At 47.4% G+C, this 24,863-nt stretch overlaps 1 protein-coding gene across 2 annotated transcripts in view; it reads right to left on the bottom strand.

Annotated features, from left to right (window-relative positions):
- LOC147701653 (suppressor of cytokine signaling 3-like) overlaps nt 1–24,332 on the bottom strand; it is a 72,185-nt gene extending 47,853 nt beyond the window's left edge. The window contains exon 1 of one of the 2 annotated variants that reach the window (XM_086930283.1): nt 23,947–24,332. The gene's annotated coding sequence lies outside the window, so the exon portion shown is untranslated. The remainder of the gene's footprint in view (nt 1–23,946) is intronic. The other variant, XM_086930285.1, reaches the window with a different exon arrangement.
- Nucleotides 24,333–24,863: the final 531 nt, after the last annotated feature.

The following is a 24,863-nucleotide window of genomic DNA, read 5'->3' as shown; positions in this document are numbered from 1 at the left end:
TGCTGTACATCCTGTTCATTACCCAAGATTCATCAATATTTTTTCTTGTGCTTCACCTATACAGCACTCGGCTGATCTGTCAGGAGGATTTGGCCACAGTACATAAAAAAAACTATATAAAGAAAACAAAATCCTGTAATAAATGTATAGACCAGCCGCACAGAGTCCACATTTCTCCTTCTTTGCTAATACTTATTCATTTTTGTATTTGATTTACAAAAGCAAGACATGAGCTTCTCTGCATGAAATGTCCCTGTATTACTTCCGTGTTCAGTATTGGGCATACAATATTGCGACAATAACAATGACCATGTATGATCGTGGGCAGACTACGAACAAGTGTGTGAACACACACAAAATATTGACGTAATGACAGCACACAATATAGATGACCACCCCCAAACGATGGAGCTCGAGCTCTCACAAGTGCGGTGAGGTGAGGTGAAGAGGAGACTTCTGTAGAGATACATTCTGGCAAATTCAAAATAATCAAATAGGGTATAGCTCTCAGATCAAAGGGGGGGGGGCAGTCCAATAAAAAGAACCAAAGAGATGGAATAAATGTAAGGGAGGCTGACCACAATGAGCTTTAAGGTACAAGAAAGTGTACAGATCCTATATCACACATAGGAGAGCACCTACATAATGTCTTCAACAAGTACCCAAATCTTATAGAACGGTCTCCATATGATATTCATTGAAAATGAGGTGACAACATGAGAGGAGAAGTTCAACGAAATAAGAACCAAACGACAACATGATGGGTGCCTCTTAAGGATGACACAGAGGGCCAGATTAAGAATTGGTACATAATAGGGCATCCGTCAGTTTCTGGAGGTGAATGTGAACATGGTGAAGAATCCCACAATGGAATTTCCACCAGAACACTTTCCTTATAGTAGAGGAGATCCACAGGATTTAGCACTTTCTGTAGAAAATAGAGGCTTTTTGACTATCACCAATGCCAGATTAGCCCAGGGCAGTATAAACACAAAACGATAGGACCCGTATCCATTCCTGATCACCGACATACATACTGACAGCTGGAGTAGAGCTCCAATAATCACCGACACATGATCAGTGAAAGTGAAATCAAATCCTCTCTCAGACCAGACACATATTATCAGCAAGGACAGATCTCTTCTCAGACTAGCGACAAACATGCACATCAGGATCATATTCCCGAACAGATCAGTCACAAATACATTGACAGTGGGAGCCATTCGTTTCACTCAGCGCCGAGATACCTACGGGTAATTGAGCGCTTAACAAATAGCCTAAATAAATAAATAAATACAAACACACGGACAGCAGGAGTAGATAGCCTCATGGATACACAGCATGAGTGTATCCCCTCTTAAGACAGAGACATATATAAAATGTCAATCACCCTTACTTTCAAGGCACTACATAACACTGAACAGCATACCAAAAGTATTGCATCTGCTTTCACAAATCTTCCAGACTCCTACGTGCACACATCCCATGCATACAGAAAAATAGACCTGGCGGCTGAGTATCGTCCTACATTGCTCTTAAGGCATTGAACCACCTGCTGCTCAACATCAGAGCCTCCTCTTCACTTCCTGAATTCTGCAAGACACTGTGAAGACCTTGGCTTTCGAGAAGTCCCTCCAGGCCCTAGGACTGGCTGGGTTCAACTGCTCAGAGCCAGGAAATTCTCTGGGATGATAGTGCACTGTATAAATCGACATGACAAGGACTTCTTTTAGATCAGATGCACGTATACTGATAGTGGGAGCAGAGGCCATCTAAGACCAGACCTATACACTGACAGCGGAAACGGAGGTCCTCTCTGACCAGACCCATACAATGACCGTACAGCCCCTTTTTTATCAGACCCACATACATGCGAACAATGAGTGTACTGCAGCTTAGCAACAAGAGACGCATTCTCTAATAGTGAAAGTAGTGAGCTGGTTATCTTCAGGCACTTACACACCACAGACATCTGTTGGTCTCATTGACCAGACACAGGTGTACAATAGGAGAAGGTGTGTCCCTTAGAGAGCACAAGCTCATGTATGCTGTCCTTTCCTTACCACAGACACATGGACACAAATAAAGGAGGAGAGGTGTCCTTTTCAAACAAGACATGCATTGATTAACGGAACAACCACTGACAAAGCCAATAGGTTTCACCTAAGCAAAGTTGTAGTATTCTTCCCCAGGTACAAGTACGACGACTCTGGTAGTAGGTGATATGTTTAGTTTACTTAAAGCAGAGCTGTAACCACCGCAGTCACACAGCTACACAGAGTCAGCTCCACTGTCACAACAGTTGAATCCTTACATTCCAAACTCCTCATGCAGCACTCTCTGGAATGTACGCTCAACATTCCAGAGAATGCCTCATCACAGACTGAGAGTACTACAGAAATCTATTAGTTTGGTAATTTTTTTTATACAAGTTGGACAGCAGTGATTGGGGGAGAAGCAGCAGTGGACAGTTGGAATAGGGTGAGGTAGGGTATGCAGATGGGGGGAGGGGACTGTATAGTGCCGTGTATTCTTTTAGAGTGCATAACAAAAAGTTACAAAACAAAAAAAAAGTTCCTAGAGCAGTACGCAACCAGTGGAAGGACACTGGCTGCAAACAAGAAGCTGTGATAGGCGCATGCTCCACTGCAGGAAGACAAGACCAACAGGGCCGGACTGGGAACCACAACCCGCCCTGGCAAAGTGCTTGGCCGGCCTCCCTCTCCCCACTCGCGGGTGGGGGGTTGGAGGTGCCAAAGCTCTTTGCCGAGGCCAGTTTTCAGCCGATTTTGGTACAGGGCCAATTCTGCAGCTATGCTGCAAAAACGGCCCTGTAACAAAATCGGACCCCAGCGGCCCAAAACCGGCCGCCACCCGTGTGACACACTGGGGGATTGCCCGGTTCCCGCTATGACCAGTCCGGCCCTGAAGACCAATAAGAAGCAAGGAAATGAGAGTGATGTGGAAGTTAACTAATGTTAAGCGTTGGTAAGTAATGGGTGAGTGCTAAGCCCATTTTTAAATAGATTTCGCTGACTGCGCATGTACGCTGTTCAGGTGAATCCTAAAAAGGAATACCCCTTACAGACCAAACACACATGTTATGAGTAGGAGAGGCGCCTATGTTTCAGGAGAGAAGTTGCCCTGACCTGGAGGGAAAGAAATGACTGATAACTGTGTGGAGTATGTCTCTGGAAGACAGCCTGCCCAGAAGACACTGGGCTATACAATCTTGTTGGCGAGGTTCACATCTATAAGGAGTGTTACCATCTGCATCTCAGGAGGGTTGATGCGCTGCCCAAGTCATCAATGGACCAAAATGGTTAGTGAGCCAGTACTACCCCTCAGTATACCTAACTCGGTGGGACGTGGTATGACCCATTTGAGAGTTGGTTAATCTGAATGTTATGTTAAAATGATTTATAGAGCGCACTTTCACCAGGCGGTTTCATGGCACTATGAATGTGAGGTAGCAGATGAGTGAATGATGGGCATGGCGTTACTCATAAGCCTGAGAAAACAGCAGGGTTTTCAGAAGGGATCTAAAGTGGGTATAAGATATAGTTAATCTAAGTTCCAGGAGGAGTGAGTTCCAGAAGTGGGGGGCAAGGAAAGAGAACCTAAGACCACCGTGTTTCTTACGTTTGAAGGTGGAGGTGGTGAGCAAGGCCAAGTGGGAGGAACGAAGATCGCAGGAAGGGAGATAGCTGTGGATCAAAGAGGAAATGAACGCTTGATCAAGACCGGCCAATGCTTTGAAGATGGTACAGCCAATTTGAATTCGCAGCGCTTGGCCACCGGGAGCCAGTGAAGGCTCTTCATCAGGGGACGAACGTGGGGGTGTCTAGGTTGGTGAAAGATGAGCCTAGCTGCCTGGTTTTGTACCAGTTGCAGACGACGGTGCTGGTAGGTAGGGATGCCAACGTAAAGTGAGTTGGCGTTGTCAATGCAGGAGATGACCAGGGCCAGGAGAGCAAGGGTTAGGGCCTCCGCAGTTAAGAACCTAGAGATATTTCGAATTCTGCGAAGGTGGAAGAAGCAAGATGACACTACTGCGCCAATCTGAGGCTTCATAGATAGGTCTTTGCAGATTATAACCCCCAAACTTTTAGCAGATTCTGCAGGACAGGGAGAAGTGCCTAGGAGGGGGGCCAGAAGTTAGAGTTCCATGGGTTAGAGGGGCCTCCAGTCAGGATGAGCTCAGTCTTATCGGGGTGAGTTTTAATTGATTGGCCACCATCCAATCGCTAATGAGGCACATGGTGGACTGGACGTTGTTGACTGAGTAGTCAGAAGAGTCAATATCAAACACCAGCTGGATGTCGTCTGCGTAGTTAAAAGCAGCGACCTTACTTTCGCGCAAGGACCGGATTAGGGGAGTTAGGTACAGGTTAAAAAGGGGAGAGAGGGAGGATCCCTGGGGGACACCACAGGTCAGCCTGACTTTCTCAGCAGAGAAGTTGGTGAGGCGGACAGCCTGGTGTCGGTTACTGAGGAAGGAGGAAATCCACCTTAGAGCCGACCCCTGGATGCCAGCATCGCCGGCACGGCCGATCAGAATGTTGTGGTCGACCATATCAAAGGCGGCAGATAAGTCCAGGAGCACCAAGGCCTGACTGATGTTATGGTCTGCCCCCCTTCTCAGTTCATCCATGACTGAGAGAATGACTAGCTCGGTAGAATGTGCTGTCCTAAATCCTGCTTGTTGGGAGTCAAGGAACTGTGAATGTTCAATGAAAGAGCTGAGTAAATTGGTGACATGAGCTTCAAGCAGCTTGCCGAGGTAAGGGAGCAGAGAGATGGGGCGAAAGCTACTCATTAGAGAAGGGTCAGCATTTGTTTTTTTCAGGATGGGGACGACTTCAGCTATTTTAAAGGAGTCAGGGACAGAGCCTAGTCTGAGAGGGTTGTTGAGGAGTGCAAGTGGCAGGTCAGGGCAGGTGGCTAAGACTTCTTGTAAGATGTGGGATGGGCAGCAATCTGTGGGGTAGCATGATCCAACTTTTTTAATAGGGCGATAAACTCATCCCTAGATATCAGGGGAATTTGGTCCACTGCCTGGGGTTTTTGGTAGCAGAGGTAGAAGAGGGTGTAGGGGAAGGAATGCTGCTTTTGATTATGGCAATCTTCTCCGTGAAGTATAGGTTAAGGGAGTCACATAATGTTTGAGAAGGGATGGGTTTAAGTGTTACTCTGTCCGGGTGTGACAGCTCCTCCACTATGGAGAATATGTCTTTGGTCTTAGTAGCAGAATTGGCGATTTTCAGGGAGAAATGTGTGGTTTTGGCCTGGAGAATTGATTTTTTGTAGTCTTTTAACAGTGTGATATATGAAACTTTTTTCCCTGGGGCGTAGTCTCGTTTCCAGCTACGCTCATCTTGCCTGAGTGCCAGTTTCTTATTTTTTAGTTCGTCCGAGAACCAGCGCGGGGCGTCATGGGGTCGCTTAAGTTTGGTTCTCCTAAAAGGTGCGACGATGTTGCTGGCTGATTCAAGCCAATGCTTAATGCTGGTAGCCTGATTATCTAAGGAGTCCTGGTCGAAAGGAGGCAAGGCGTTAAGTAAGGTACAGAACTCGTTGAGGTTGGCCCGGCTCCAGTTTCTTGCCATATGGTTCCCTGTGAGGGGCTGTTTTATGTGGGGGACGCAGGTCAGTGAGAATGTAATAATATGGTGGTCTGACCAAAGGCACGGAGAGATTTGGGGTTGGGTGATTTTCCAGGTTGGAGGTCCAAACTTGGTCTAGGACATGTCCCTTCGTTTTTGTAGCGGACTGTATATGCTGAGTACAGTTCATACCGGATAGGAGGTCTGTGAAATCTGAGGAGGTGGTGCTCTCCTAAGCATCCGTGGGCCAATAGTTAAAGTCGCCAATAATCATGATTTTAGCATTATTGATGACTAATTGGGACAGCATTTCACCAAACAGTAGGGGGAAGCAGGACATGTATTGAGGGGGGTGGTAAACAAGGGCGCAGATAAAAGGGGACTGGGGGATTCGAATTTTAAAATGAGGCTGTCAACTGAGGGTATGCCAGTAATATTTAAGGCGGTAAACCTGAGTGGATGATGAATTATAGCAGCGACCCCACCTCCCAGCTTCCGCAAGGGCCTGTTGGCTTTGAGGATATAGTAGCCTGGGGGCACTGCCGCGAGAATATCCGGTACTGACTACGTCATAAGCCAAGTTTCCGTTACAAGAAGTATGTCAGGGTTGTCTGAGTCTAGTAGCTGGAATATTTCGAGTTGATGTTTTATCAGTGAGCGGGTGTTTAAGTAGCTGACTACCAGGGTGCTTTTAGTTTTGTCCAGGGGTGGGGGGTATGGGGCCGGGTGGGATAGCAGGGTTGGGGGAGAGGCTGTTAACAGAAGGTAGGACTAAGAGTTCAGGGAAAGCATTCCTTGGGCTAAAAACCCCTATCGAATACAGATGGGCTTGGGTGCCGGGGCCAAGAGAGCAATTATCATGGAGATGTGTCAGTTCAGTATCCATATGAGAGATGAAATGGGAATAGTTACCTGCCCCTTGGCCCGGTCGGCCGCGGACGGGCTTGACTTTGGCGCGCCTTTGGCGCTTCCGCTGCGCGTGAGGAAAGGCATGTCAGCTTTATGGCGCGGGGAGAGCTATACCGCTAACCAGCAGCTCCGCCCCCAGCACCTCCCAGCTGCCAGGAATGAGGGTCAGAGGCGCCGGCACCCTACACATCAATCAGGAAAACCCCGTGGTGGTCGGCGTATGACCCAGGCGAGGTGTATACTGCTGATACAGGTAGGAACACAGTGAACAGTAGAGGGGGTTAGATTAGCGATGCAATACAAGTTTAAAAGCTTTAAAAGTTAGCAACAAAGTGCTTGTGCAATCGCGCAAAGTATGCTCACAGCGCGTTTAGGAAAAGATGGACTGCCTGCTTACTAGTCAAACAGGACAGGTCTTTGATCAGGTCGTCAGACAAGGCGGGCCGAGCAGCGTTCTGTCACCAGCTGCGCGTTCAATCAATTAATCAACTCTCTAGAACTGCTAGAGTTATCGTCGATAGTGAAGAGGTTATCTTCTTTTGAAGGTGTGGTAGTATGAAGCCCAAAGAAGGGTATGTTATGGAGTTCAGTGCACACCCACAGACCTGTGCACTGCCACTTAACAACTATGCAGAGCGTGACTATTCCTGAGAAGGCAGCTCTAAAGATGTGTGAGTTAATTACCATTCAGCAACCTGTTTCTTGACCGGGACCAATATGTGCGTCCAGTAATCTGATCATCAGCAGCACTGGAGCTCACAGCCATGGTGCCCCAGACATCCAAGATCAAAAGGCAATGTCCAGCTTCCATTTTATGAACCAGCAGCAGGCATATCTGTGGTCTGGGTTCATTTTTGAGTGGAAAGGCATTGTGTTATTGGTAAGATTGCTGCAGCATTGGCTGAAGTATCCGGCTTGAACATCAAGCGGCAACAGAAACTCAGAAAAAAGGACCGAGAAGTTCAATGTGCCACTGATACAATCTTACAAGTGCCCCAATTACAATGTTACAAACTATTAGCTACATTGACACTGAGATGTCTGTGGTAGTCACTGGGGTTAACTGATTCTAGAACTGAGAAAGACTGCGCTCATCCTAATCTCTAAAATGGAGAGAAGATCCCCTCCCTGTCAAAAGAGACAAGTATGCCAACAAGCATTGGAAATGCAATAGGTCTCGCACCATTAGAGTTAGTGTTTTTAGAATTGTTTATGGTTTTTTTTTGTAAATGTTTAGCATTTTTGTTTCCTGTAGCCAATGCTAAAGAATTACAAATAAAAAAAGCCATAAACATCTCTAAAAGCTCTAACTGAAATGGTCTGAGACCTATTGCACTGGGTGAGGGGTTGAGGGTGGGTGGGTGAGTGAGGGTGAGGGGTTGAGGGTGAGTGTGAGTGAGGGTGGGTGAGGGTGGGTGAGTGGTTGAGGGTGAGGTGTTGAGGGTGAGTGAGGGTGAGGGGTTGAGGGTGAGTGAGAGCGAGGGTGAGTGAGGGGTTGAGGGTAAAGGTTTGAGGGTGAGGGGTTGAGGGTGGGTGAGGGTGAGGGGTTGAGGGTGGGTGAGGGTGAGTGAGGGTGAGTGTGAGTGAGGGGGTGTGAGGCTTCGGGTGTGTGACGTTGCGCGAGTGTGAGTGTGTGTGAGGGTGAGTGAGGGTGTGGGAGGTGTTACGCAGAGGGTGTGTGACGGTGAGGGTGTGTGAGGGTGAGTGTGAGTCATTGTGAGGTGTTGAGGGTGAGTGAGGGGTTGAGGGTGAGGCGTTGAGGGTGAGTGAGGGTGTAGTGGTGAGGATGAGTGAGAGTGAGAGAGGGGTTTAGGGTGAGTGAGGGGTTGAGGTTGAGTGAGGGTGAGTGAGGGTGAGGGGTTGAGGGTGAGTGAGGTGTTGAGGTTGAGTGAGGGTGAGTTAGGGTGAGGGGTTGAGGGTGAGTGAGGGTGAGTGAGGGTGAAATAGGATGAGTGAGAGTGAGTGAGGGTGAGTGAGGGGTTGAGTGAGGGTGAGTGAGGGTGAGTGAGTGTGAGTGAGGGTGAGTGAGGGTGGGTGAGGGTGGGTGAGGGTGGGTGAGGGTGGGTGAGGGTGGGTGAGGGTGGGTGAGGGTGGGTGAGGGTGGGTGAGGGTGGGTGAGGGTGGGTGAGGGGTTGAGGGTGGTGAGGGTGAGGAAAGGATTAATTTGATTGCAAAAGGTATGGACCATTAAAGAATTAAGATCTAAGGTGGAACAAATAATACTCAAATAAAAAATACCCTGTGCAAGCGTGCTACCCGTCTGTGAGGGTATACTTGTACCAGTATTGTCAGTGTGGCAAATCATCTATGTGCGAGGGAAGCTTGCACTTTGCCACCAATGCATTGCCGGTTCTTTGCGTGAGGGGATACTTATACCAGTATCGTCAGTGTGGTAAAACATATATGTGCGAGGGAAGCTTGCACTTTGCCACCAGTGCTGTATCTGTTCTTTGTGTGAGGGTATACTTGTGCCAGTGTGGGCACTGTGGAAACATTTATGTGCGAGCGAAGCTTGCACTCCTGTCACCAGTGCTGTGTCTGTTCTTTGTATGAGGGTATATTTGTACCAGTATCGTCAGTGTGGTAAAACATATATGTGCGAGGGAAGCTTACACTTTGCCACCAGTGCTGTATCTGTTCTTTGTGTGAGGGTATACTTGTGCCAGTGTGGTCACTGTGGTAAAATATTTATGTGCGAGCGAAGCTTGCACTCCTCCCACCAGTAGTGTCTGTTCTTTGTATGAGGGTATGCTTGTACCAATGTGGTAAGCCATCTATGTGTGTGGAAAACTGGCGCTCCTGCCACCAGTGCTGTGTCTGTTCTTTGTGCGAAGGTACTTGAAACTACTGTCATTCTTGTTAATGTTCGCTGCGCTATGGAAGTCTGCACTCATTCCAGTTCTGTCTGTTTTGTGTGAGAGAATATGTGTGTCGCTGCTGTCAGCACTGTAACTGATTAGTGTGAAAAAAACGTGCACTTTTCATACCAGTGCTGTATCTGTTCCTTGCGTGATGGTACTTGCACAAGAGGGGACATGGTTGTAAACTGTCTGTGTGAGGAAAACGTGCACTCCTGCCACCAGTGCTGTTTCTGTTCGTTGTGTGAGGGTACTTGAAACACTGCTGTATTTCTTGTGAATGTTCACAGTGCAATAAAAGTGTGCACTCCTTCCATATCTGTTTTGTGTGAGAGGATATGTGTACCACGGTTGTCAGCACTGTAACTGAGTTGTGTGTGAAGGAAGCTTGCACTTTCCCTACCAGTGCTGTATCTGTTCTTTGAGTACGTCTCCTGCCACCAGAGGTGTCTGCTCTTCGTACTGAGGGTTTTGAGATGCTATCAGTATTGTAAATGATCCCTATGAGGTGCACGTTTTCCCTCAGTCGATAGTGCTGTCAGTATTGTAACTGATCTGTGAGGGATGTTTGTGATCGCTTTTGCACACGCTGCCTTAGCGAAGGTAAATAAAACAATTGTTCACTTTTCAAAAGCTAAAACTATTGGCTCTGTCTGCGTGTGCATTACATACAATAGCCTTTTAAATTGCTTTAATGGCGTTGCTCAAATTGCCTGGGTGCGAAGTGCAGAAACCCAGGAATTCGAGAAGTGCGTCATACATGACATGGAGCCACTAGGGACATATGCAGATATAGGATATGGTTCTAACATTGGAAGCGGGTGCTGTTTTGTGCTTGTATAAATGTTGACCCGGTTCAGCTCTTCGCATCACGTTACAGAACTGGAACACAGAAAGAGCCGAGTCAGAGTTACTGAATATAAAAATAAATAAACAGGCCGTGGCAATGTGTTTTTCAAGCCCTGGTGCCGGGACAAGCCCAGGCGTGTCCGTGGGTGCGAAGTCTTGTTACGTCTTCAGCGCAGGAATCCCCGAGCGGGGAAGAATGAATGATAAGGAATGCCCGGGGAGATCCAAAACAAACAGGCCCCGTGTACCTTGCATAGCGGACAAAAAATAGCATTTTCGGGATTCTTTCTATTCAAGTTGCAGACAGACGGTCGGTGTTTATGCAGCCAACACCGGGGCAGGCAGGGGGCTGGGAGAGGCAGTAGCTATGGAGGCCCAAAAGACAGCCGTGGAGTGGAGAGCGGGCGGGCAGAGAGAGTGAGGGGGCGGAGCGGGGGTGTGGGAGGAGTGCGGGAACAGAGGGGAGGAGAGTAGGAGGAGGAGTAGGGGGGTGTGGGGTGAGTGCGGGAACAGACGGGAGGAGAGTAGGAGGAGGAGTAGGGGAGGCACGGCCTAGCGGCCGTGCAATCAAGTAGTGAGGGGGCGGGAGAGTAGGCAAGGCAGACGGCTGGGGCCATGTGCACGCGCTTTTAAGCTCAATGCGCATGCGCATGCGCATTGAGCTTAAAAGTCACGGGCACTGCAAGGAATCGCCACGATTCCTTGCAAGTTGGATAAAGAGTCGATGAGCCCCCATAGTCTCGCTTGCTCGATGCGCATGCGCATCGACAGGCGAGACCTAAAAATCAGAGAGACACATGCAGGATACCACTGAGAGCTGTGGCGTTTACTGTGTGAATATAAACTAATGTCCCATAGTGACTAGAGGTGGGAAACAGCCTTTATTACGCAACCGTTACAACGCATGCCATTAAATCGCATGTCGTTGCAATGAAAAAGGTGGGCAGCAGTGGGTAGAAGGTGTTGGAATTTACTCCAAAACCTTCCCTACTGTTGCACACACTGGAGTTGGAATAGAAAATGAATCTATTCCCACTTCCAGGACTCACAGACAGAAAGTCGGGGTAAAAGGTTGGCATTGCAACGGCATGTGATGTAATGGCATGCGTTGTAATGTCACAGAGATGTATACACACTAACAGAGAGGGTGGACCATCTATAATTCGAGACGTCAATATTAACAGGGGCGCCTTTTGCTTACATGAGGCAGCAACAGACGGAGCTGCTCCCCAGTAGGCCTAGAGACCTTCCTCATGAGGCAAGTCAACAAGCATAGTGGGTTGCCTGGAGAGCACTGGATGTTAAGGCTATTAATTTTGTAGAGCACGTGAATGCCAATAGGTGTCTTGGCACTAGTGTCAGAATGATGTCTCAGGACGAAAGCAGAGAAGACATATAGGCAGAAGAGACAGGCTTTTAGTTGTTTCATAAATTTTAGGGTTTTGGTTAACCTCTGAGGTGGCCAGGCACTGAATTCCACCATTGTAGAGAAGGAGAAACTTCTTCCTCCCCAATGTGGTGTTTAATTCTTGGAATGAGTACCGATCTCATTGTACTAGACTGCAAAGTGCGTGTGAGTGAATATTAATACCATTTAAAAGTTTCCTGAAAAAAGAGCAGACCAGCCTGGTGCAAGGCTTTATAAGCCCAGCACAAGGCTTTGAACTTAATGTGTGCCCTGATTGGGTTCCAAAACTATCAAAGAACTGCACTGGTAAACAAACAGAATTTTGGGATGTTCATCTGCACTTTAGCTGCAACATTTTGAAGGATCTGCAATCTATTTTGTTTGTGGATTTGGAAGCCTACTTATAAGGTATTACAATAATCTAATTTAGAGAAAACTAGGGCTATAATTACTGTTTCACTTAAATCAACTGGAAGGAAGGGAAGAATTCTTTAAATATTCTCAGTGTGCGAAAACAGGAAGATGTTACCTATTTTTACACGGTACATGAAGGATAACTTGGCGTTAAAAATTACTCCCAAGTTTCTTGCTTTCTGAACTGGCAATGGGAGGAACCAAGGTTAGGGAGGCCACCAAGAAGTGTTCCAAAAGTAGGTGTCTCTGTCAAACAGCAGCACCTCAGTTTTTCAGAGTTTCAACAGGTGTTCTGCATCTAGTTAGTGATTCTGCCCATGCAGATATTGAATGGCCACCTTTTCTGGATTACAAGAGACAGACACTACAATTTGTCGTAAGCATAGCATAAGAGAAGTCTGAGAAGCCACATGACTAAATATGTTCAACCACACCACCTAACTCCACTGGACCGACCACCGCTGCATCTACTTCACCTTCCGGAAACCCACCACACACCACCACACCCAACAGATGCCACGCCGCAACTGCAGCAAGGTCACCGAGGACCAGCTTACCACCCCACTCGCCCAAAGCCCACCCGCAGACCCGACCAACCCCGACGCCACAGCCTCAGACAGTGGATTGATGACTGCGCCAACACCCTCGCCCCGTTCAAGAAACTCCCCAACACCCACACCAGAAAGAGAGCCAGCTGGTTCACCAAAGACCTCCAGGCCTCCAAGCAAACTTGCCGAAAACTCACAAAGAACTGGACCCGTGAGCAAACACCGGAAAGCTACACAGCTCACAAGAACGCCACCCGCAGACACCACAGCCTCATCAGATCTGCCAAAAAGACCTCCTACAAAGACCGCCTAGACAACAACCCACACAACAGCAAAGAGCTCCTCAGCATTGTGAAGGAACTCTCCAACCCCAGCTCCAACACCAACAACATCCCACCGTCTCAAGACCTATGCGACTCACTGGCCACCTTCTTCCATCGCAAGATCGCAGACATCCACGACAGCTTCAACACCGTCACCACCCCAACAACCGCTGAGACCCCTGCTCTCACGACCACCACCCACACCAACCGCCTGCTGGCCTGGACCAACATCAACAATGATGACACCATGACACTAAGAACACGCCTCCACAACACCGGAATCCAAGAGACTGCCTTGGACTGGACCACCTCCTTCCTTTCCGGCAGAACTCAGAGCCTCCGCCTCCCACTCTGAAGCCACCGAGTTCATCTGCGGTGTCCCCCAAGGCTCATCCCTCAGCCCAACACTGTTCAACGTCTACATGGCACCGCTTGCCCATGTAGCACGACGACACAACCTCAACATCATCTCCTACGCTGATGACACCCAGCTGATCCTCTCCCTCGCCAAAGACCCCCACACCGCCAAGACCAACCTCCACGAAGGAATGCAGGCCATCGCCGACTGGATGAGAAAAAGCCGACTGAAGCTGAACTCGGACAAGACGGAGGTCCTCATCCTCGGACCCGTCCCCCTTGGTCTGGGACAACTCCTGGTGGCCAACTGCACTAGTAGCACCCCCTACACCCATCGACCACGCACGCAACCTGGGGGTCATCCTCGAGTCCACCCTCTCCATGATGAAGCAGGTCAACGCCGTCTCCACCTCCTGTTTCAACACCCTCTGCATGTTTCGCAGGATCTTCAAGTGGATCCCCACCAAAAACGAGGACGGTCACCCAGGCCCTCGCCAGCAATAGCCTGGACTACCGCAATGCACTCTACGCAGGAGCCCCGGCCAAACTCCTTAAACGGCTCCAACGCATCCAGAACGCCTAGGCCCGCCTGATCCTGGACATCGCTCACCACAGCCACATCACACCCCACATGAGAGTCCTGCACTGGCTCCCCATCAACAAGAGGATAACCTTCAAGCTCCTCACCCATGCACACAAGGCACTCCACAACACAGGACCAGTGTACCTCAACAGCCTACTCAGCCTCTACATCCCCACCCGCCAGCTCCGCTCCGCAGACCGCGCCCTCGCCCCCGCATCCGAAGAGTTACCGCCGCCGGCAGATCATTCTCCCACCTCGCCGCCAAGACATGGAACACCCTCCCCAGCGGCATGCGGCAGACTGAAGACCTCCTAACCTTCAGGAGACTTCTCAAGACCTGGCTCTTCGAACAGTAGCAGCATCCCGAGACAGCACCCAGACAACCCTCATCGCTGCCACAGATGACATCAGGCGCCAACTAGACAAAGGCGAAACATCAGCCCTCATACTTCTGGACCTGTCAGCCGCCTTCGACACGGTCTGCCATCGCACTCTAAAGATGCGCCTTCTAGAAGCCCTTGTCTGGACCACGTCCTTCGTCCCCGGCAGAACCCAGAGCGTCCGCCTCCCGCCCTTCCGATCCAAGGCCACCGACATCATCTGCGGCGTCCCCCAGGGCTCATCCCTCAGCCCGACGCTGTTCAACATCTACATGGCCCCCCTCGCACAAGTGGCCCGCCAGCACGACCTCAACATCTCCTACGCAGACGACACGCAGCTCATCCTCTCCCTCACCAAGGACCCACACACCGCCAAAACCAACCTCCACGAGGGAATGAAGGCCGTCGCCGACTGGATGAGGAACAGCCGTCTGAAGCTGAACTCGGACAAGACGGAGGTACTCATTCTCGGACCCACCCCCTCAGCCTGAGACGACTTCTGGTGGCCGACCACACTGAGAACAGCACCGACACCCACCGACCATGCACGCATTCTGGGATTCATCCTCGACTCCTCCCTCTCCATGACTAAACAGGTCGGCGCCGTCTCCTCCTCCTGCTACTTGTAGATCCACCCTCCGCATGCTCTGCAGGATCTACAAGTGCATCCCCAACAAAACAAGAAGAACTGTGACCCAAGCCCTCGTCAGCAGCAGACTGGACTACGGCAACGCACTCTACGCAGGAATCCCAGCCAAACACCTACGACGACTACAACGCATTCAAAATGCCTCTGCCCGACTGATCATCAACGTCCCCCGCCGCAGCCTCATAACCCCCCACCTGAGAGACCTACACTGGCTCCCCGTCGACAAGAGGATCACCTTCAAGATCCTCACCCACGCACACAAAGCACTCCACAACGCCGGACCAACCTACCTTAACAGCAGACTCAGCTTCTACACCCCCACCCGCCAGCTCCGCTTCGCCAGCCTCGCCTTCGCCGCTGTCCCCCGCATCTAACGAACAACCTCCGGCGGCAGATCCTTCTCCTACCTCGCCGCCACGACCTGGAACACCCTCCCTACCCACCTACGGCAGACCCAGGACCTGCTCGCCTTCAGAAGACTCCTCAAGACCTGGCTCTTCGAACAGTAGAGGCACCCCCTCCCCTCAGTGCCTTGAGACCCTCACGGGTAAGTAGCGCGCTTTACAAGTACTTTGATTGATTGATTGATTGATTGATTGAATGAATGATCCCCCCCTAGCGCCTTGAGACCCTCACGGGTATGTAGTGCGCTCTATAAATACTATGATTGATTGACATAAGTTAGATCAGATGGGAGATATATACATTAAAAAGGGTAGAAGTCAACAAGTACTCCCGAGGGACCCTGCAGGGAAGAGTGAAAGGCTCAGATGTGAAGTCCTCCAGAGCAGCCACTTGCTTTCTGATAGCTAGAAAGCTCAATCAATGTTAAAGGCATTCCCTTAATGCTAATGCATTCGATACGGTTGACCAGAAGAGTGTGGTCAACTGTGTCGAATGCGGCCTAGAGGATTAAGGCCGCCTTACCTCATCCATCTACAATGGCTCTAATTTTTTCCGTGGCTGCCACTAAGGCGGACTCTACGGTTCTAAACCCATGTTGTACTAGATGGCGAAGGTTAGCGTTATCCAGAAAGGTAATAATTTCTTGGTTCACGGCCTTTTCGAGTAACTTGGCTGGTAAAGGAAGGCGCAAATTAGGCCAATCGTTCTTCACCTCAAGGGGATTCAGCAAGGGTTTCTTCAGAAGAGGCAAAATGGATGCCTTTTTTCCACATAGCTGGAAAGCAGCCAGAGGACAAAATCCTGTTTAAAAGCCAACTAAAGTGAGCTGAAACGCTGTTTGACACAGGATAAAGAACCCGAGGAGGGTTGGGATCTGAGGGGACACCTGATTTAGAGGTTTCATAAGGATTGCTACCTTCTCTTCAGCCAATGGGGTGAAGGAGGTCAGTGTAGGAGTGCATTGGCCTGATTTAGCATAGATGGTTTCTTCAACTATCTTTGCTTTCGAGGAAAGATCAATGCTCTCTGATATAGCAGAGAATTCAGAAAAGATATTGTTTACTTTAGAACAGAAAAAGTCAGCTATTTTGTCACATAGTTGTTGATCCAGAGTAACAATACTTTTGTTACAAGTATTGAATAGGGACTTTACTGGGATAAAAACTTCTTTGGTGGAATTATTAGCTCTTTAATATATTCTGAACAAAATTAAGTTTTAGCTGCACCAATCAGTGATTTGAATAATTTTCTCCAGATTTTATATTTATTGTTTTCATCTGAGCTATAGTAGTTCAGCCTCCAGAGCTGTTCTTGGCACCTACATTTCTTTTTTAGTTCTTTGAGCTCCTGGTAATACTAAGGTGCAGAGGGTCTGGACCATTAGTTAGGCCTAATTTTTAGGGCGCTAATTGGGAAACTGATCCAGCGATCCAAGCGGCATAGTTGGCAGATGCTTGCTCAATATCACCAGTAATTGTTGGCTGGGACTCACATAGCAGATTGTTTAATTTCAAATTATCAATTTTTTCCAATGGCTGTATTTCATCACTGCCAGCACATTAGAAGTCAAGGGATTTTTTGTGAGGACAGTAAGTTTGAACATAACAGCTCTATGGTCTGTCCATGCCAAAGGCATGACTTCTTCGAAGTCAGGACTGTTCGTGAAATCCCATCCAGTGTGTGATTCGCTTCGTGAGTGGGAAATTTCACTAATTGCTCTGTATCCTTGTCCTCCATGCATTCAAGGTAACAATTAAAATTCCCTAGGAATGTTAAATTGGGGTAATCTACACAGGTTTCCAAGACCTAGTAGTGAATGGATAAAATTCTCCCTCAGGCCTGGGGATCGTAAATCGGAAGCTGTTAGTGGAGTGGGCATGTGCCTTTGTAAGTTAAATGGGAGGACTTCACAATTAAGGTGCGAGAGGGAGTTTAAGGTGGCTTTAAAATGACTGTGGTAAATAATCCCACCTCCTCGCTTGTGAAGGAATATCTGTTTTAACATCTGGGTCAGATAATGCAGCTGCCCATGTTCCAGTTAAAAAAGAAACACCTGGAATTTCTGACTCCATGATGTTGGTGAATTCATATCAGTGATATAGTGTTGAGAGGCAAACATGAGAACTTGTAATCTGAGTCCATGGGTTTAATTTTTGGGGCTTGCCAAAAATTGATTGGCATTCTTGTCATGTTGTGGCCAGGGTGAAAGGTAAAACTACAATTTTTGCAAAGGAACTTGGTGGTAATGCTTTAAAATTATACGGAGAACATTCAGGGTACTTATTTTTGTTACCAATCTCCATGAGTTCAGCTCTAGAGTAGCTTTTGGGTGTGAAAGGACATGGGGTCCTGGCACTAGGCGCTGTCGGGCCGCTCTGAAGGCTCAGGCGGGCTGGCCTTCAGTGCGGACGCGCTTTCTGGTCCCTTAAGAGGGCCGTGGTCAGGGTGCATGGCGGGAGGAGGGACAAGCAGGAGGGACAAGCAAGAGAGACCCGCTAAGGTGCTCAAATTAAAAACCAATTGGGCAAAGAATAAAGCATAACTGGGCTCCAGCAACCCCCTTCGAGCAGCTCAGGCTCCCCTGTACAAGGAAATGAAAGTTGCCTTCGTAGAGGATTCATCTGAACACCGCACGGATGCGCATCCTGGTTCCTTAAGAGGACCGTGGATCTACATGGATTAGAGTGAGATGGATGCCACTGCACCCCCTTCACCTGAGAGACCTGGAGCCCTCAGATACTGCCATCCACAATGTGCTGCTGTCCTGCAGCCCCTTCTCCCAGCCTGCTTCGCATCCAGATCAGAGGGAATGCCTTCCGCAGTAGGACTGAGCAAACCGCGTCTCAGAGTGACCCTACAGATAGTAGATGATTATCAGTATGCACTACCTGGAGCTCCTCCTCTAAGGAAATTAAAAATAAGAGAGTTTCTTAGCATGTACTTTGTATAATATATAGAAAATATATTGTTGATGGTACAGGGCATTCCCAGTATTGCTCCCAGCACCCTGTTTTAAAAGCCGTGCCAGGGTCATGGAACCGCAGCAAGTAGGTGATCCCAGCACAAACTCTTATGGGGCTGTTTATTGCCCTCTAGTTCTTTCAGTTCTCCAAGGTCCCCTCTACCCCTCTCGGTCAGTCAATCCCAGTAAGTGCCTCTTTCTAGCCACCAATGCATATGCTACTCGCAGAAAGGAGGGCGCCTGGTAATGACTTGACACACACCCATGTACAGTAGCAGGGCGGGAGTCTCCTTAACAAACCTGGTTAATTATTTATAGATTATTTGAACTCTATACAAGGCCAAAGAGCAGCGACCCTTACTTTATGAGAAACACAAACACCATTTACAATAAGAGCAATGCCCCAACATACTACACACGTCACATGACTTGTTATGTGTGCACTAAAGGAGGGCGCTACACTACTTTGTGCCAAGAATAACTTTACAGCAAGGTGCTTGTACTCTGGACTAACAATAAAGCACAACACCCCGTACCGAGGAGAGATACCGACATGTTAACAATGAGTGGTACTCCTCACTGACGAGTTGAGACTGACCAGGCAGGTGTTTTGTGCTACATAAAAAAAAAACAGAGAGCAGTCCAACCTAATGACCATGCCACATAACACCATTCGCAAAAAGAATGGTACATCCTCGTGGTCAACTCACTGTACACAGATCTCTCACCAGTAGGTAAATGCAGAAAAGAGTGACATCACAGCTAGCGCGCCAAATGGCTTTTCTCTAGATCCTAAGACGGTCAGTTGTTATTGCACAATACATGTGATGGACAATGCAGTTTACTACTGGCACAAGGTACATGTTGTCTTTGAGTGATAGCAGAGGAGTGCGATTTAAGATCCCTGTGTCCAGAGCAGCATCTCACGGTTGTCATTCTGTGCAAAGATGGCGGATGGAAGTGTCAATACTCAGGGAACTGTATACATTCCATTTAACTCATTACTGGACCCTGTTCAGGCGGGCGTTCATTCCTACCACTGCACGTATGATCCTAGACCAAGATGGCAGCGCTGCTTTGATCTTATTGGGTCTCTGTCGCCTTTGAATCTGGGCTTGATGATATTTTACCAGTCAGGTTTGCAGGAGTGGTAGATAAAGCATTGCACTGGCTTCAATCCTACTTAATAGAGAGCAGACAATCTGTTTTCATGCCTTTCTTCTGCTCCTCATCTCCAAAGAAGAGTCCCACTAGGATCCCCCTTAAGCACTACCCAATTTACTCTATATGTAGTGCCATCGGCAGCATGAAGAGCTCCAACCTTTAATGTATGTGCTATGTAAATGCTATACAAATCATCTGACTGGATGGCACAGGATCCCCGACTGCCTCTAAAGTTAGGCAAAAAATGCAGAGGCAGACTCGAGGTCCTGCAGTTTGTTGGGGATTGAACCCTAATAAAATTGAGGTATTGATTTTGGAAAGTTCTTGTTCTCTCTAGCCATTCTAACAGTGGCCACACGTTTTGCCCATGTCTCCTGTACCAGTTAAGACAGAGAAAATACTGGGGTAGTGTTTGATGCCACACTTTGTTTTCAAAATGAGATTAATAAACTTACTTTTCTTGCTTTGTACAACTGATGCTTCTGAAAACAATTCTCCACTTTCTTCTTCTCCCTTCTCATTTTCCCATTAGTCACTTAATAATAGGGGCTTGTTGGACCATAACAAGGCATTGTATCTGGGACTTCCCCCTATTTTGTTCAGTGCCTTCAAATGATTCTGAATTACTATTTGAAAATAAAACGAAGAAAGACGACATAATCCTAGCCTCCGGGTCCTGCCATAGAATGAAAAATTTCCTAGCTACTGTAACTGAAAGTTTCAATTCTATTAAGGACTCGGAGGAGACGATTAGGCCTTCTTTGCTCGTTTTATTTTCTACTTGATAAACAAGGCTTGGAACAAGAGCTCCCTAACTCTTCCCTCTAAAGCCAATTTACAAAAGTTTAAGAAACAGCTGAAGACTTGGATCTTTCTATATTAAAGTAACATGTTTGTGTATCTTTCCCATCAGTAGCAGCGGTTAGTTTGTTGTCTATTTCAGCGCCAGGAAGCCTTGAGGCAATCACGTGCTCTTAAAAACTATAAAAATGAAAAGTAAAATAAACAAGGTATGAAACAAGTAAATTTACTCAATGTCTACTCGCAGATATACCTATGAAAAAGAATGTTTCCTCCCATTTACATACAGTAAGGCAGGGCAGAATCACTAAGCAGAGAGAACACTAGAATGACCTAGCACAGTTTGGGGATGAGGTGTACCCTCTTGTTAAACTGGCCAGTATTTATCTTCAAAGCTGACCAATCACCGCTCTGGCCTAGTTCAAATCCTGGAGGATACCTCCAATCAAGCAGGGAATGGCTGTTGCATGACCATGGACAACAAGAGCTCCTCGTCAACTGTTTCTAACCATCCTGGGTACAGATGTGTATTAAGCACAAAGAGTAGACCAGGTTTCTTGCAGATGGTGACAAGCTTCAATAGGAAGAGGTCCAGATAGCCCCACCCACAGGACACAGTATCCATCAATCAAGGGGTGGACGAAAGAATGCGCTAAATGAGATGCCCAAGATCAACGGAGACCTTGCTAGCCTAGCACAAAGCACCCCCAATCTTTTCAGTTGCTTCACACATATGGAATCCAAGAAAACTAAATGCACTGCACAAGGCACTCATGCACACTCGCCTCCAATCTACATACTCATCATATGACTAAAAATTGCACAGTACACACATTTCCACACATATCTATATTAAATGCAACTGAAAGACCTGACTTAGGCAGACTGGCGGGATTGTTTTACAAGAGAGGACACTAGCCAACTCCACCAGAGGGAGGCAGGTGAAAAGGCCTAAACCTTTACCAATTATCAAGCTGCCTTGCCCGCAATCGCCAAAAAGCCCATTTAGAGAATTCGCTCTTTGAGGGTCTAGAAAAAAAGATAAAACGTCAAAATGGGTTATGAAGGAGAGGTATTGAATGAAAATGTACTGTTTACATTACAAAGAAAGTTTTGCTGAATTATTATTTTGAAACCATTTGGTGCACTATATAGCTCGTTTTCATCCAACACAGTTCCAAAATGATATACGTTCCTATTTTAAATCCCTACTTTCCTATTCTAAATCCAGTTCTAGAACATGTTGGTTAAACTGCTTACCACATATTTTAGGCGTAGCCCTCTTCAATATAAATAAAATATTCTATTCAGTTTTGTAATGGTGTGGTGGCTCTTAATAACTAATGCCTAAACGAGCAGTATATACCTTCTGTCTTAGATTTACAACTGTTGGCATTCACAAACTTTTTCTTTCCATGCGTAAATCCTTGAAATTTGAGCCAGTCATAGATGGCCAGGAGTAGGACAGGAGCCTTTAACCATATGCACAATTTTTCATTTAAGGACAAAATCCGCCATTTTGAGGTCAGTGAACAAGTGTAATTCGCAATTTATAAATTGCCATTCTTCTGAGCGATAACAATTTTTCCTGTGGGGGGGATTACAACACACACACCACACTGAATTGTAGAGGTGATTGTGGCCTCGTTCTTAGACACAATTTGAACAGAATACATACAGCTTTCCTAGAAGCTAAATACAGTGAACACAGAAAGAAAACACACTGAGGAGAGAAAGAAAACACACTGAGCGCAAAATTAAAACACTGAGCACAAAAATATAAGAATGAGCAACAGAACAAAAGAGCGAAGTGAAACATGGTGAGTATAAAACTAGAGCACAGAACAGAACTTCGGTTAGTGTACAGCCAGAAAACTGAAAATACATTACCAAAATACAGTGAGTACAGAAATAAAACATAGCAAGTACAAACCGTAACACAGTAAAGCATTAACAAAGTTAATACAGGAACAGAACACAACAGTGGAGAACCAAAATACGGTAGTAAAGAAATAAAAGATAGGGTGTGCAAACCATATTACAGCAAGTAAGGGCGAACAGAGTCCAGAAAAAGAACTGAGCTCATAGAGAAGCCATACATGGTGGGTGAAGAGACTGAACACAGTACAGACCAAAACTACACCACTATAGAACCAGCACACAGAAAGTACAAAACTAAAACACAGCAAGGGCAGAACAACATACATAATACATAAGCTGAAATGGAAAAGTAGAACATGGCAATAAAGAAACAGAACAGCAAGTCCAGAACCAATTGTGGCGAGTACAGAACCATGAGTATGTGAATATGTTGGATTTGTGCCTCCACTTTCCTGGTGAAACCGTGTTTATTAGTTAAGCCCCCACGCGGTGACCTGTGCCAGTACCTTCCGTACCAGCCTACTCTCACTGTCCCTCTCATGGCTTGGAATAACTGCATTGAACGTCTTGCACTGCTAATGCACCGACGGGTAGCGTGAGGTATAACACTCGCGAAAATCGATAGCTCTAGGGAGGCATTCCAACTGAATCACAGCATCATCCTCCATGCCCCCAAGTTTAGAGCGACTTTTTATACTACACCGGTATGTGACGTCATTTGACTGCATTTTAGCAGCAACTGGGTTTACTTAAAACTCGACTTGAACTTGCAACATTTCAAACAATTTTACCAACATTTCTTGCATGGGATATCCACTTCATTCAATGAATAAGGCTCCCTCGAATATAAAGTTACCTCATTATCATGATGAAATTTTCTACATTCCTCGACAGCTATTTTCTTTTTACATATAGAACAGGGAGGAGAGGCCATGTTGTGTATGGCTACCCCATTTCGGTTTCTCTGTGAAACGAGCGTCATGTATGTATTCCATCGAGCTTCAGCCACAGGTTCTGGACCTGGCTCCTTCACGTTGTGACATCAACAAACTCCTCCCCCTTCTCCGCTACCGAGCTCACCGGCCCTCAAACTTGATTATAACAAGCCTCCCCTGCCTAAAAGTATTTAGTCGCACACCGGATATTTTATCGCAAGTAATATTATGTGAAATGTACAGGCAAAACATGGTCGCGGCGCGTGAGAGCATTACCGGAGATAAATGTAAACAAAGACTGACAGTAGTGTTTTTCAATTAATTAAAACAAATATGTGCTGTGGAAAACACTGGCAGGGAGAGATGCACTTTAAAGTGAGACCGGGGGTCATCTTGAAAGAAACGCCCAACAAATGTGTAGACTGATTCTTACAATGAATGCAGTATATGAATAGAAGTGTACATTGCAGGTCAGGGAATGCTCTGCCTGAAAGGCAGCTGTGTTTGTCTTTGAAGACATTTTGACAACACCTTGTTTGTTACTCACGCCACAGTGTGATGACCATACTTAGTTTCTATATGCTGTGAGATGTCAATCCCGCTGGGTAATGTGCTTGCTTAATCACAGAAACGTGTGATATTGTTGAAAAACACAATTTCCAAGTTTCATTGTCTACGTGCAAAGTGTTTCGATACCGGCTAAAAAACCCGTATATTTGATGTTTACTTCTTGTTTAGTGAGCATTATTGAATTATTTGTCTTGCAGAATAAACCCCTCTCCCAACTTCAGTTTGGATAGATGTTCCACTGTCAGTGTCTCAACCAAACACGTTGCTGGTCTCTTTAAACCACGAGGGAATCCCATCTACTCTGGATGACAGGCACCGCTTAGACCCCCAGGAGCGGAACTCACCTCCCTGCGGTGGGTCTTGTCCGATCCCTGCGGTCCTCGGTCCGGAGAGGTGTACCCCGCACCAGGGGTCATGCTGGCCAGCTGCTCTGTAGAACAGGTGCTAGCAGACGTCCAGAGCAGCGAAAGGATGAATGGCTGAATGCACAGACATGCAAAGCCTGTCACAGGACAGCGGCTCTCCTCCCGAGGACTGTGGGCAGCAATGGACCAAACGAGACAGGTTGCAAAAGTACCTGCCCTGGCGGGAAACCGTGGCACCGCGCGCCTGCCAGCCCTCGCTGTGGCAGTAGCTCTGTCCGCTTCACCTCATCCCGGCACAGCTCCACTCACCGTCCCGCCGGAGCAGCACCATTCACATGCGGAGCTTTACTTCTTTTTTTCCCTTCCACTAGTGTAGGGAGGAGGGGTGAGTTGGTTGTACGATAGCGGGGGAGGGGTAACGTGTGTATTTATTTCTTTCCCTTCCCAGCGATAGGATTGGCCCGTGGCGGATGTCCCCGCTGGGCCGCCGGCCTGGGATTGGCTGCTGGGAGAGGCCGGGTGCTGCTTGAATTCCGCCCCCCTTCCCCGCCCCTCTCCGGCTGGTTATTCCTGGAAGTGCTGAGGGAGCTGTTGGTAAGGGGTAGGACTTTTCTCAATCGGAGCTCTTTCAGGTTTTTTTAATTTTTTTATTATGCTTTTCCCTGCAATGTGTTGTAAATGTCATTAGACAACATGTACAGTGTGAATAGCAGGAAGTCGCCCCTCCCCCTCCTGCCCTGGAAGCGCAGCTCTTTTATATTCTCACTCGCTGTTTTTTTTCTAACCTGCTTCCCATACATTCTTCCCCCTCTTCTACGCTCTCCCCAATAGCTGTCACTATACCTTTAATCCCCGTCTGCTCACCACTATTGCATTACACAGCCCCCTAATACCCA

Source organism: Lissotriton vulgaris, chromosome 7, assembly GCF_964263255.1.
Source record: "Lissotriton vulgaris chromosome 7, aLisVul1.2, whole genome shotgun sequence".
Classification (NCBI taxonomy): domain Eukaryota; kingdom Metazoa; phylum Chordata; class Amphibia; order Caudata; family Salamandridae; genus Lissotriton; species Lissotriton vulgaris.
The sequence above is the reverse complement of the archived record's forward strand: the minus strand, read 5'-3'. Positions and strand labels throughout refer to the sequence as shown.